This window comes from Ptychodera flava, unplaced genomic scaffold (genome assembly GCF_041260155.1).
Source record: "Ptychodera flava strain L36383 unplaced genomic scaffold, AS_Pfla_20210202 Scaffold_34__1_contigs__length_2629520_pilon, whole genome shotgun sequence".
Lineage (NCBI taxonomy): Eukaryota > Metazoa > Hemichordata > Enteropneusta > Ptychoderidae > Ptychodera > Ptychodera flava.
This window is the reverse complement of record NW_027248356.1, coordinates 1,879,674-1,894,988: the sequence shown is the minus strand read 5'-3', so window position 1 is coordinate 1,894,988 and position 15,315 is coordinate 1,879,674. Positions and strand designations below refer to the sequence as shown.

Sequence of the window (15,315 nt, the reverse complement as noted above, 5' to 3'; positions counted from 1 at the left end):
AAGAGAAAAATCTCGCACGTACCACCCTCCAAAGCTGCCATTTTAAAGTGTAGACCATTTTGGAGATATTTTCATTCGAAAGACACCGAATATCTGTCAACTGCGGTTAAAAAACCCGCCGAAAGTTGCCAATTTGTTCGTTCCCGCAAAATCGTACGTTCACTTCCGCTTTTACAAATTTAAATATTCATGAGAAATTCCCTTCTGCCATTGGCCAATACAAAAGGTCATGACTTCAGCAAATGTCTCCTATTTAGAGTGTACACGAACTGATAAAAGAGGGCGAAACCGTCTGTTGAAATTTACTCGGGCTCCGTGCATGGCTGCCGCTGTTACACACCTTTTGATTTTTATTGTATCAGTGGCGGCTAGCGGTTCGCCTGCATGGACTCTAGAGCCTGTGGTCTCAAGCATGAGGAGAGAACTACTTTATTCTGCACATGCGCACTACAATAATACGTCACTACACGAATATATTAGCATATATTACACTGCTTCCCCTTTCAAAAGGGTTAATTGGGTGTCAGGAATTAAACAATCGTTGCTGCTCGTAAATATTGGAGATGCCATGAATGTAAAGCTAGAAAATGACAAACAGTTTAAAACTAATTTAATGTAAAAGTTAAACAGCTATTTGAAAAATGTGCATTTGAATTGATTCATGATGATACCAGACAAGGGCACCATAAAAATAAACTTCGCACATACAGAGAGTTGAAAAAAGATTCTCTCTCGAAAGCTACCTTCATATTATAAAAAACCCAGATCACAGGTCAGCCCTGTGCAAGTTACGCATTAGTGCACACATACTACACATAGAAACAGGTAGATATAGAAACCTTGATGTCATAGACAGAGCATGCCAATTTGCCAAAACAAACAAGTAGAAGATGAGATACATTTTCTTTTTCATTGCAAAGGATACACAAACATTAGGCATGATTTTTTCAGTAAACTAAACATTTATAAAACGCATTCAGAGGCACACAAGACCTTGTAAGCATCTTTTCAAGGACAGATAAAGCATCACTATGTGAATTGGGAAAATACATACATACATGTTTTAAACTCAGACAAGACAAAATGAAAAAGACAAAGTAAACTATTTATGAACCTTTAATATGTTGACCTCATGTATAGATATTTATATTTATATATATATTATATATACTCTTTCATTGTTGTTTTTGCAAAACCTTTATTGTACTTTATGATCAAGATCCCAACTGGGATACGATTTCAATAAAGGCTTACTTTACTTTACTTACTATGTAATTTTGCATTGGTTTGACTGTTGTCGCCGGGGGTCCCGAACGGCTTTCCATGCGTTTCTGATGCATACCACAGAGGTCATCGACGTGTGCCAGTGCAGTGTACACAAGCGGCTGATCATGTGATCGATGGTATACCGGCCGGGTCGAGCCGATACTGCCGGTAGCCACCAAAAACCCATAACTTTCTCTTTTGTTCCTTCTGATAGGCTCTTTTTCAGAATGTATTCTAACCTGGATGACTGGTCATCGATATTCGGAGATAAAACGGCACCGATGACGGATCTGTAATCACAGTCGCCTGTGGTCGATCTGCGTCTATGCGCCCAATAGACGTGTGTATTAAAGCTTGAGCAGGAATAAGTGCCCACGTCAATGGTATGCATAGACGCAGAGTGGAATAGACCACAGGCGACTGTGCTGTAACCTACGAAGGCATGAAATTTAGAACAGCGTAATGTTCCCGGTGCCTATGAACCCGGGCTATGAACACTTAGCACTCTGCCATTGCTAGTGCACGTGTTTAAGTCGTGAACTGGGTGAAAATCTCGTCACTGTCTCGTGGTATAAGCTTACTGTTGCTAGGTGTGGTTCATTGCGTAACACATCAAGCGACGGATACCACCAGCTGCAGATTAACAGTTCAGGACAAAGAGCGATAGCGAGCGAGTGATCTGGTCAAAATAGTTTTATACCTGTTTCTGAGGTGATTTATTGTAATTGTGTAAGAATATTTTATTGACCTTCAGGCGTGAAACAGAGAAAATTTTGATACAGACCTAGGCCTAATGGTGTGATATCATTAAGCTACCTTGACAAATTGAAAAAAAAACTGATTAGGGGCTGGAGGAATTCAGGGGGATTCGAAAATTTTGGTGGTAGTAGAGGGCGGACTTGAAAATTTTGCTCTACCTGTAAGGGGGCTGATTTTTTTGTTTTCTTTTACGTTGTACATTTTCCCAAATCCAAGTTTTTGTAGGTAATTTAATGAAAAATTAATACAACTTTTATGTCATCCTATTATTGTAATGATAGTTATAATTCCCCATCCAGTTTGTCAACAAAGCCTTCATATATAAATATGTATTTGGTGATAATTTAATTAGACTCCAGACTGACAGTCAGTTGTCAGTGATACAAATGCACGGTACACATACATAGGCTGTGATAGCAAGCTGAATACTGGACAATTCAACATTCTGTAGGGAGTAGAACAAGAACTCAGTTGTATAAACTGAACAAAAATATTGTCAAAATTATCAAAGTTAGTACAGCTACTCCCTGCGGCCAGTGTCACTTTCAGGTACCGCCCTGTACTGCAGTGTCACTGTCACTGCATACCTGAGCAGTGACAGAGATAGCTCTGACTCTGACGTACATTTAGTTGAAAAAGCGTTTGGTTCAAATGACACTCACGACAGTGAAACATACTTGTACACAAGATCAGGCCAGAGAGCAACACATGGAAGACCAGGAGACTTTAAAAGTTATCGGGCATTATTGAATTCTGCCATGAACATTCTCATCATAGTAAAACTTTTAACAGTAAAGACTAAATGAAAAAATATGTGACTATAAATGGAATTATTTATTTTTTAACCAAATTTGCCATTATTACACCCAAAATTTCAGTGATTAAAACATTTATTTGATGGAATATTTTAAGTAGCATCCAATTCATATAATTATGTCTTGTACCTTTGAAACAAACTGGTAGGCCACTGTGCTCGTTTTTTCTACAATATGGCCATTGGCCAGAATTCATAATTTGCCTACTATCTCATGATCGTCCTTTTTTTGTGCTTTTCGGTATGAGCAATTGACCTGGCCAGGGTTGGATTAACTTAAGTTAGCGTAGACTGATAAATCCAAAAGCTCACACTGATGTGATGCGTTAAAAATGAACCAATTGAAAAACTTGCCTTAGGAATGTGACTTTACACACTGCAATCCACGTGGCATTCAACATCTGCAAGCGGAACAGCGCGATTTCGGCGCACACATCCTTTACAAAATATGCAGACTTTGTGAGAGTTCGGGGGAATTTGAAAAAGTTAAGAGCATAGAGGGCGGTTGAAATATTAGGGTATTGAGGGGGGATCTGAAAAAAAAAGATTTCAATCGCGATTCCTCCAGACTCACCCCTCCCCAATCGTTATTGTGAACACATCTTTAGGCCTACAACCCTGCGCACGATGCGGTGTGGACCGGCGTTGTAGGACCCCGGGTGTCGGGGACGGGGCATACAAAAGGAGCACAAAGCATCGTACGCAGGGCTACAATAATAGGCCTATTTCGTCAAGTGCGTTGCGGACATCCTGTTGGGCACTGCACTGTATTGGCCGAACTTTAGCGACAACCTGCGCTGACGGAAGTCTAGATGACGTATGCCTCGCCTCTGTATTGCGTTTACAGTTCAAAGGTAACATTCAACATTCCAATGACAGCTCAATGGTCTTTTCAAGCCAGTCATGGTAGCATTTAATGAGGACGTCTAAGAAACACCGTAGGGCCATCCGGTACGAAAAGCCTTTCAGGGCCATGGTTTCTTTTGTATTTTCGTTTTAATGCGTTTTCTTTTATTTTGTGACTACTTGTATGCGACACTTCCCGTCTTTCAAGCAGTGCGTTTTCATTTGTTGTGTTACTATTTTTAGTAACTTTCGTTTCAGTGAGTTTTTTTTTTTGGTTTTTATTGTTGTATTTTTTAATATTCTATTATTTAAATTTCTTAAGTTTAATTTAATATGGTATTTTCCATTGTAAACCCTTCTCTTATTATTGTCACCAACGCTTTACAGAGTACAAGATAGAGAAGGGGAGAGTTTAAAAGTTCAACATAGGATAAAACAATAAAGTCCCTACGTTTTCTGACAAACCTCACACCTTCAAACCTTATTTACAAATCAACTTATGATTGAGATCATGTTGTATACTGTTGCCGATGGCCATCTGGTAGGTACATTACACTTATTTGTTTGAGAGAAACTAACTTCGTAACACTTCCCGTCTTTCAAGCAATGTGTCCCGCATTGAAATTCGTGTTCTATCGACATTATTTTAAAATTTAAAGAAAGCTACAATTCATGCATTTTAATAACTTGGAAAGTATCGGAAAAGACTAAAAAATCACATGCATTGCCAGCAATTCAAAGTTTAGATCGAGTTTTGAATGGCATATGATATACTGAAATGGCCATACTCTCAAACTCTGAAGAAAATAAGTACACTTCCTTACATCGTCATCATCACATCGCCATCCCATTATTACAAGTGTTATTGATTCTTATATTCAAACTGAAATAATTGTCTTGCAGATTAATTACGCATATTCATCATTGTTAGAGGCGGAGTAGGATAATCTCATTATCAGTTTCAGAGATTGACGGCTTAAATATTCCTTTCCTTTTCAGCTCGTGTTGCTCCCTTAACGAGCATAATAATAATAAAATATCACGCATCTCTTTCTCTCTCTCTCCCCCCGCCTCCCCACCTTTGTTGAACTACCGAAACTAACACAATTCAATTTCGTGAGCTTGGTTATGCAAAAAGATCAAATTTTAATCCCGTGTTTTAAGAAATGTAACCACATTGTCAACAAAACAATAACAAATAAAAGTCGACGTTTTTCAACAAACATGGATACGTACATAACAATGGCAACAAAGATTTAGTCGAGTTTTATTGCGTTCAGGATGTGAAAGAAAAAAGAACTGCCCCACGTATAGCCTTTGATGCCAACCTATAGTTTTTTTGTAACAATATTTCCGAACTCTGCTTTACTTCAGAACTGCCTCAGTAGCTGACGATAAAGTCAACACTAATTTAGTTAAAGTTTCTGCACTTTGCAAATAGCTGCGTATTCAGCATGAAGTGTCCATGTACAAAACTATACTTAGACAATATGTCGAACAAGGGATATTTAACGAAGTAGAGATGGAGAAATTCAGCGTCAAAATTTGGAAGAAGTAAGATTAAGACGTATCTCAAACATCACATTGGAGAGCTGTCCAATTTTTCCCTGAAAAGGCGTCCTTTTTCCCGGAATCACATCTGATGCTGCTTATATTCAGTACGTATGATTTTCAAACCAATACAAACAATTCTCAGCGCCTTTCTCATTGGTACATGACTTTCCTTTGTTGTTATATTTGAGGATTATACGTTTCCTTAGCTTGTTTGTCGGTTTTTGGAAATCATTCGAAGGGCTTTTATAAGTTGTGCATTGAAACCTTCGTTGGAATTATAATAAAAGAACCCATCGACTCGTGCTCTACACTGTGCATGTATATTTTGTACCAAACTGTTCCATTCTTACGAAACTACAGTGCAAAGTAAAGTGTAATATGTCGTTCCTAGACGCTACAGCATAGACCCTCGAGAAATTTTTCTCGAGGGTCTTTGGCTACAGTCCACCTCACAACATTAAATTTCCTGATGTGGCAAACGCCACAGTAGGGTAGGCGCAGTCGCACAAGTATTGCAACAAACCATCGTCCGCAGACTTCTGTCTGTTTGTTTTGTTTGTTTATTTGTTTGTTTTGACAAATTAATTCTTCAAGCCATTGTATCGATTGTATATCTTGTAAATCATCAGTGAGTCAGTTATCTCGTCCGGTGCGATCACCTTATCTGAGTGATATTCTTTTTCGCGCGTAAACTGTATTAAGCGACCGTTTATCATAAAAGCTGATGCCTGAGAAATGTAATTTATTCGTTTTAGTGCCCCCTCCTCTTCACAACCATACTCTCTAGTACGAAAGTGGTTTCGGCAAAAGAACAATTTGTTCTTGCGATTTTTGCGCGTGCAAAACATTTAAGGTCTGAACCCCCTCCCCCCCCCGGAGAAATTACGTTCCTCATGAACATGCGGCAGCTTTAATGGTCGTGTCAGTCGTGTACAGTATCAGCAGATCATCGTTTGTGACGTAATTCCGTTTGAAGTACCATTCGCTGCATCTCCTTGTTAATACTTACCTGGAGTAATTTCGACAGAGTACGTAGCATATAATTCACTGTCAACGCTAAAGTCCAGCCTTGAAATTAGCGAACAGGGGTCACATGACTTCATGCTTATCATGATTTTTTTCTTTGAGGTTAGCCTTATCACATATATACCATGTGATCACTGACCCGATGTTCATACCTTGAGGTGATTTCCGTTATATACCCCTATGTTATTATGAAAGTTGTCCATTCGCTTTCTGTGATATAAACGAGATACATATCAAGGCAAAATCCATTTCTGATATGCAGTTTTCATTGTATTGAATATTTTATCTTATATATAGCATACGTTTCATTGTGCTGTGCTTCGGATTAGCGTCGATTCACTAGTATATACGTCTGGCAATAATGCAAAACAACATGAAAAATATTCTTGTATATGGCGATAATGACACATACCGACTATAATAATATCGACTCGATTCACCAGATTGCTAAAAACAAGATCATTACATCGCAGTTTTAAATCCGTTTATTGTGGATCCAACTGGATTAACAGTGTCTGAACAATCTCTTATTCGACATAGGAATTACACAGAAGGTCACATGCACTTTTGGAAGTCAAGGAGCGGTCCTGGAACGGATCACCTGGGTCACGTGATGTGCACATTCATTGATATATTACATCATATCATGACATCGGTGTCTTTCTTCAACTTCAAGTGAAAGTCAGTATTGTTCAGAATCACGCTGAATACTATTGCCCATGAAAAACGCATTGAAAAGACGTTCAACTGAAAACTTAACATTGGACAGAAACTTACAGAGGTTTGTTGGAAATTGTCAAGAAATGTTGTACATTGTCAAGAAATGTCGCACAAATATAAAACTCTAAAACCAAAGGAGATTTCGCTTCCATGTCATTAATACCCATTAAACAAATACAGTATGAAGTAACAAGACGACTATTGCGACATGAATTCTAAGAAATGACACATATTGTTACTTCTGGAGTATATTCCTGATTATGATAATTTCAAAATGTACTTAAACCCAACACAAAGAAAAACATCTCAAAAATATAATCTGGCAGTCACATGTATAGTCACGCTCAGCATAACAATTAATAATTCTTTTTAAGAACACTGCCACGCCTCCTCCTTTCAAAATGTTTGCTCATAGATAATAGATAATAATATTTACCCTTCTTTATATATCAATTGAACAATTTATGATAAATAAAACACAGCCAAACTTAGCAAAACGTTATTTGTGAAATAGACAGAAACTTAGCTGCCATGGGCACTAATCGAGTTCAGCCTTATACTCAAAAATATATTGATCTTTGAGTTTGTATTTAAAATGGCAACTATTCGATGCTATCAAAAATATGAAATCACAATAAGTGCTGCAGCAAGGAAGAACAGACAGATGTGTTAAATTTTCCGGGGATCACAAATGATAAATAAACCAAAGAAGAGAAACATGCCGAGAAATTCTGACACACATCTTAAATGAGAACTACAACAAAAAGTAATAGTCAAAAACGAGAAAGTTACAAATCTAACAGATAATTTGTCGAGTTTTCGTTGAAATTTATCTCTTGTTGAAATAAATTCGATGCCTTCTGGAATATTTTTCCACAACGAAGTACCAGTAAATGTATACACATCAAGAATTTTAAGTTTCTTGAACAAAGAAGGTTATAATCACTATTATTATACCCCTACGTCTGTAATATAAAGACTTTCGTTGTGCGGTAAATTGCTGTATCAGATGATGCTGAGTACAATAACTTTAGGTGAAATTGTTTGACCTTTGACCTCATAACACCTTTACGTCACGTCAACATGAGGAAAAAAAAGAAGATTTTACATTTTTTACAAAAAATATACATTTAAACATTCGGTACTTAACAGAGAGTAAAGAATCCTCAATCCAAAACATGTGAGTACGGAGTGAAATTATGCAGCTGACACTGAAAGACAAATTGTTACAGGAAGACGATGACAATGATACCAATTTCTATCACAAATGTCCGATTACTGGACTGTTTGAAACAGTATTCTCCTCACGTTAATCCTTGGACCTTTGCTACATTGTAATCTGATGTTTGATTATAATGGAAAAAACATGGATTTGTGAAAACGTGCAGATACCGTGGGGTTAAAATTTGAACTACTCCGCTATGGCTCTCTATGATTATGAATTCACCGGAAGAGTTTATGAAGTACATGATTTTTGTAAATAATAGTTATTTTGTTTTAATCATCAAGCAGACGATTTCCAATTACAGGATGAGGTACCCATAACCCACTAACTAATTATGGAGCAATGAGGAGTAAAGTGCCTTGCTCAAGGGCACAACACCGTGCTAGATTTTCCGACTCCCCGTCCTCCGATAGTGAGTCCGTTACTCTGGACCTACCGGGTCTTGAACTCAACCCCCCCCCATCCTCCCACCCCTCATAGTGAGACCGGTACCCTAACTACTGCCGCACGTTGCCTAAAACACTAAACCACTGATTTTTTGAAAAGTGATGCATGTTCCTTGCAGAGGTACATCACATGGTCGCCTTGGATGACTCGGTGTAGATGGGGCAACTGAATCATCCCTTTGCTGTCTTCGAACAGTTGTGTGAATTCGAAAGTATTGAGGTTTGGACGGGATCTTGCAAGATTGCCTATGCCTTCCGTTGTCACCGACTTTTCAATCTCTCCTGAGTCACTCAACCTCCTAAGAAATTGCCGTACATTTGTCTCATAAGTTTTGAATTTCTCATTCAACTTGACAGTGTTGTCCCGTGACTTATAACCCGGATGCTTAAGAAAGTGGTAGCTGTTGGGGCACTCACACAAGAAGTGCAGGACGTGGTCTTGTTTTAGGAGTGAACTCGAAGTTGAAACGATAAAAAGTCGTGGGTATTCTGTTAAAGCGTTGGTCGGAGGAGGATGATACGAGGCTCGGCGATCTTTTTTCATTACAGGATTGACCACGTGTGACCAAGATTCGAAAGTGTGGTCAGAGATTTGGGAACATTGGTATGATCTTTCGCATAATACTCCAGGAGTTGATTACTAGTAAGAACACATTTAGGACATGCTTCTTGATAATGCGCAACTACGCCACCATATCCCGGTTTCTGTAGCAATCGCTGGATCATGCGATTAAATTCATTCAGAATACAGCAAGGGTATTGACCTTTAACTGTGACAAGAACGCTACAGACATATGGCAAAACCTTAATTCGAACAGAATGTACGTATTCTTCGTGTGAGAGTTTCAGGTCTTTGTGCTTATCACAACTTTCAACAGACTCTGCTGTATCATAAACGATATTCTGTCGAAGTGAGTGCAACGTGTTTTCCTTGAGCTGACCACGACGCTGATCGATCTCCGCGAGAACATCGTTAAACACTCTGTCTGACGCAAAACCGCACTGGTATAAATAACTCATGATCTTTTCATCTGACTTTAGAAGTCTCGCCCACTGACGGTGGTTTGGTTGACGGTTACTTAATTTGTGGATAAAAATGAGGTTTGAGATACTTTCGATCTCAACAGGCGTCTCCATCCGGGGTAAACATAGTTCAGCCCTAATGTACAAAGAAATTATCTTCCTGTAATATGACTTATCAAAGTTTTCACGGTGCCAGATGTCCTGCAGTAGTTCAAACGCCAAGAAACCTTTCTCGTCAACCTCATTGTAGAGTAACGACAACAAATGAAGCAAATAGTCTGGATTAATACACACAATCTCAGCTGAGTCAGCATTTTCGTCTATGGAAATTTTGCTTGAAATGACAGCGCCCTCATGGGTAAGAAATTCGAGAACTTCTGAAACTTTGTTATCTTTGATTCCGACATCTATTGCAAGATGGCGGAACTCAGAATGTGACAATATCGGTCGTTTTTTCCTTTCTGACTCGAGTTTTCTTCTCAGCGAATTCCAACATTCGGGCAACATGGGTCTCAACTCAATCATACTATAAACATTGCGTGATATCGTCTGTTTGAGATCCACGATGTCACAACTCGCATGTTTCTTATTCTTTTCATTGTATGATTTGCTGGGAATCTCGCAGTAACCTACAATGTGCGGCAACTCCGGAATATTGTCGGTCGCAACGGTTTTCTGATCGACCTCATCACGACACATCTCAGCGATATTTTTGGAGAAAGTGCCAGTTTTACTCATGTTTTGAAGGGGCTGACACAGACAGCAGTACAGACAGTTTGACAAACCCTTAATTTCTATGTGTTTTTGACGACACGCGAGAATCATTTGCTTTAACTGATATAGCGGATCGTGCTTTTCGTAGTTCCTTCTGAAATTCTCATTGAAGGTCCCAACCAAAATAACGCGAGACTTTGGCGCACGCGATTGGATAGTGTTGAGCCAACGGATTAGGCGACCACGTTCATCAACTGAGTTGAATAGAGGCGGTTGTGGCGATACCGTGAATTTGTCAAGATCGAAAGTCACTACATAGAGTTTTTTCTCGGCAAAAAATAAAGATCTAACCTCTAAACTCTCACTATTCACATCTTTCAATTCTGCGCCATGTTTTGTAAGAGGGGTCTGGTTGACGTATAGATGTACGCAATCCTTTTGCTTACCGACGACCATATCTTTCAATATTCGTCTGAGGGCATCATTTGCCCTTGTTTCTGAACCAACAACTTCCACACATATGCTTTTGTTTGAAACCTCCTTCCAGTCCCTTAACTGCTCAAGGTATGTTTTCAGGGATATTTGATCGGCTAGTATTTCTTGCGGAACATTAGTAATTGGGTTGCCAAGAACCCTGATATTGTGGACACGGCTTAGAGAAGGTGGCAATGTTTTAAATTCATTACCAGGGGCGATCAGAGATGTTAAATTTGGCACAGTTTCAAAATCTTCCTGCAACTTTGTAAGACCGTTATTATTAAGGTATAACTCAGTGACTGAACCTTTAATGGTGATGCATTTACCATGCTTAGACTTGCTAAAACAATGACTAAAGTTGATCGTGTGTAGATTTCCTGTGAAAGCAATTGTAATTGGCAAGCTCAGTTTTATGGCGATAAATGATATTACTTTGGCACTTTGACTCAACCAGGTGTCTGAATGCATGGGGTTAATATTTTTTGTGTTTATCAAACACAAACTCTTTGAGATTTTAAACATCTCTTTTTTGACGTCCCGCCGTCTGAAACTCATGTTACCTAGAATGAGGCTTTCTATCACGTGAGTCTTAGCAACTTCTTTAAGACGAAACAAAACGTCTTATCTACCGAACACCATGACTGACACATTCATGGGATTCCCCAGTGAAGCAAGTCGGTCGAGGTAGTCTTCGTCGCCCAAATTTATGACGTAATCTTTACCCTCGATTGCGTACAGAAGAACAGCTATCTTCTTCATGCTCAGCAGAGCAGCCTGTCACAAAACAATGGGTATATTTAATTACTAGTATATGGGTATATTCTGAGAGCAGGAAACAATCTGATCAAAATCAGATGTAAAGATGGCGACCTTTTTACCATTAATTTGCTCTTTACTGTTCATTTTGATGCGAAACGTAAATTAATATATATCGAAATTAGTCGAAGTTTATTTAAAAAAGACGTTTCTTTTTTTGAAGCATTCCGTCTAGTCATTAGCTTTTTGTTTTTTTGATTTTTGTTTTGGTTTTAGGGGTATTTTTACCTTCACTGAAACGTTTATTTTATGATAAGAAAGTATAAATAAAAATCTGACATACACTAGTTACCAAAGGGAGAAACTATAGTAAGACTAGCTCCTGGTTTCGTCGTCGTCATCACGATCATGATCATGATCATCATTATCGTCGTCATGGCGGAACTTAGTTGCCATGGTTTTTGAACTCATAACAGTCACCTTCGAAACCTCTGGTGCTCCAAGTGCAAATGCTACTGACTACCACTATTTCGGTAGTATGCGCCTAACCTTCGCTCAAACATTCCTCTATAATGAAATTTTTGACCGTTCTCTCACCAGATCAAGAATAAAAATCAGGGTTTACCATTCAAAATTTGGTACTAGAGCGACAAATTACCTAAGACTTCCCGATATTTCAAATTGAAATTCAAAATGGCCGCAATCCCTGTGTTAACTCTATGGCGAAAAAAATTTCGTAAAACTATGATTGGTAAAACTTTTCTCACACAAAGAGCTTTAAAATGACCACCAACAAGAGAACATCGGAACAGAATTGTTAAATTTTGAAAGCCTTGACATCTTTCCCCAAGGCGGAACTAAATGATATCCCGAATTAAACCATCGGAACTAATTTGTACCCTTACCGGTTTCCAAATATCATTAACTATAACAGTGAAATACTAGCGCCAGTCTGTCATATTTACCTTTGCGTCGGACGTAACATAGCAACCAGATTGTAAAAGATAACAAATGATTTTGAGCTTCTCGTTAGAGCTTGAAGGATCACAACTCTAGAATGAAACAGAAAAATGTACTGATTTCTAAATTGAGTCGACTTTAAGTGATGTAAGGTATGTACCATTCTTGACGGTACGTTTTACTCTCCATAATGTTTACGTCATCGCAACACTTGCCGCGCTGTAAACAACTCAGCATCTATTTATTGCTGTTACAAATGTACTGTACTATATTCGTTTATTGAAACAATCATGTGAATTAGGAAAGTCTATTCAATAAAGTGCTTGCCATTCGTATGATCAATAATTACGCGTTACCTGGTAAAGACCGAGTGCCAGACACAAAGCAGTTTTGTTGTCCTGAAATAAAAGAAATACAAGGGACGACTTTAAACTTCATGACGCAAGCGAAATGTCAACTGTTTTGAGAAATATAAATCGTAAAGAAGAAAACAAAGGGCTATTATTTGATGTCAAACACCCTTCAGTTTGTAGTGGGAAAAACAAAATAATATCAGTTTGTTCTCTGTTCAGTGGTCTAACCATGTTTCTTAAAACAGAAATCTGTCAATCTGAAAATAACGCGTTGGAAATGCTAAATTTGTGTTCCGCTGCACATGATTATATTTCTTATATAGCTGCAGTTGCTTTGATATCGAACAATATCTACGAGGGTTAGTATTGGTCATAAACTCAGTGATTCATGCACCAAAGAGTGTTCAGTACATACCTCCGTAAAAGCATTTCTGTCAACGTCACTGCCCAACAAAAGTTTGACCGATGCGGACTGACCGTGTCTTGTGGCGATGTGTAACACCGTGTCACCATTCTGGAAAATGAGAATCCATTTTTGTGTCTCACAATACGGATGTCAAAATATTTCTGCGAAGTATTTTTGCATCCTAAATATTTAATTTTCATGGAAATCAGAACATACAACCTAGTTTGCTCATCCCTCAACTCCCTTCACTTTATTTCTCTATGTGGTAGTTTAATTTTACTTAGAGCAGTGTTATTCTGATATTGCAAAGACATCTTTCAAAAATATTGAATTGTACGACTAAAAAACGATGGACTAGGTCGGTGGATGTATCTTTTGATTATTTGGCGATTTGTGTTCTTAAAGTTCACTAAAGTTTCTTGTTCTACTCCCCAAAGCATATTGAGATACACAGTATTCAGCTTGTCAACTCAGCCTGTGCATTTGGAGACTGCATAGGTATATTGTTAATAAGTGAATTCTTGTGCAGACTAGAACTCAAATGTAAATAGGTCACCCTGTATTTACACTTTGAATATTTTGCCTTTGATAAAACAAAAACGGCGGTTTAAAATCTGATAGTGAACTCAATTTAAACTCTCTACCTCATTCTGAGCATTGTTGTTGACCTTTTCTGATTCCAGCATTGCAGATAAACATTTAAGCGATCCCGATTTCGCTGCCATAAAGAAAGCTTGATCATAATCCTGTAATAGATAGTGGTATATTTTGACGAAATAATCAGTTATATTGAGATATACTTAACAAGTCATGCTTTATTCTAGAAAATATTTTAATTTCGCATAATAAATCTTGCGATAGTAAGTTCAATAGACAAGAGATAATCTAATGTATTTGATCGTGTCAATCAATCTTTCTGACACTAAAGTTTCTACTACTAACACTGCATGAAAAGCCAATAATACTTACTGTATTTGCATGGATTATTGCCTGTATTTTAGCTGAAGAGTGCATATACAGATGAATACAGTCAATAATCCATTGCTTGTATTCAGCAAGCCTGTATTCACGTGGATTCATGTGAATTCACGTGTATTATGTAATAATACAGTCGACTCATTAATGTGAATTTATCTGTATGATTGCGATTTCATGCAGTGTAACTTTTCTACTAATAATTTTGGATTGACTTTTTCCAAGTTACCTTTATTACTTGATTGTCCGTTCCAGTATCAATGTTCAGCAAAATATCAAAGCCCTCGGAATGATCTCCTTCAACAGCCAGGATGAGGAGTGCTTGGAATTCCTGTCAACAAATAGTCAAAACAATTTTCTATTTTACATCTTAAAAGTCAGATCATAATAGCCACTGTCTACATTCACAAAATCTGACTACATTCTGTAAGTTTTGGTCAACAAACTAAGGTACTCTAACCTTCTCAAATTTAATTTAGATATGTCACTTCCAAGAAATTCAGTGTGCAAGAAATGTGTGATTAAATTTAATTAGGTCAAATAGAAATTATTGCGTGGTTCAATTATGTGCATGAATATCATAAATAGGATAGGTAAGTCGAAATTTTTTGTTGCCATTTTTTTTCTCAATTTTTGAGTCTTGCAGCTGTTCAAAACAATGCAGCGGTTAGAAATTCCTTCATCTCAAGACTTCATTTTGGATAGTGTTGTTCTGTAACTACACAACACAACACAACACAACACAACACACACAGCACAACACACAACACAACACAACACAACACAACGCAACACAACACAACACAACACAACACAACACAACACAACACAACACAACACAACACAACACAACACAACACAACACAAAGACTAGAGTATGTTTGAATCATCCAATACCATCGAAACTGTACTGACTCATCAAAATTCTTCAACATCAAACTGAACTGCGGATCATTGAATACAATCCAACTTTATGACAGAGGAAATTCTGATTC

The 15,315-nt window shown here is 37.9% G+C and overlaps 1 long non-coding RNA gene across 1 annotated transcript; it reads right to left on the bottom strand.

Annotated features, from left to right (window-relative positions):
- Positions 1 to 12,942: 12,942 nt before the first annotated feature.
- LOC139127699 (uncharacterized) lies at positions 12,943 to 14,651 on the bottom strand. The gene is made up of 4 exons (XR_011551089.1): positions 14,550 to 14,651; positions 13,990 to 14,091; positions 13,355 to 13,453; positions 12,943 to 12,984 (listed from the first exon to the last, which is right to left on the bottom strand). It is a non-coding gene; the product is annotated as an uncharacterized lncRNA (long non-coding RNA).
- Positions 14,652 to 15,315: the final 664 nt, after the last annotated feature.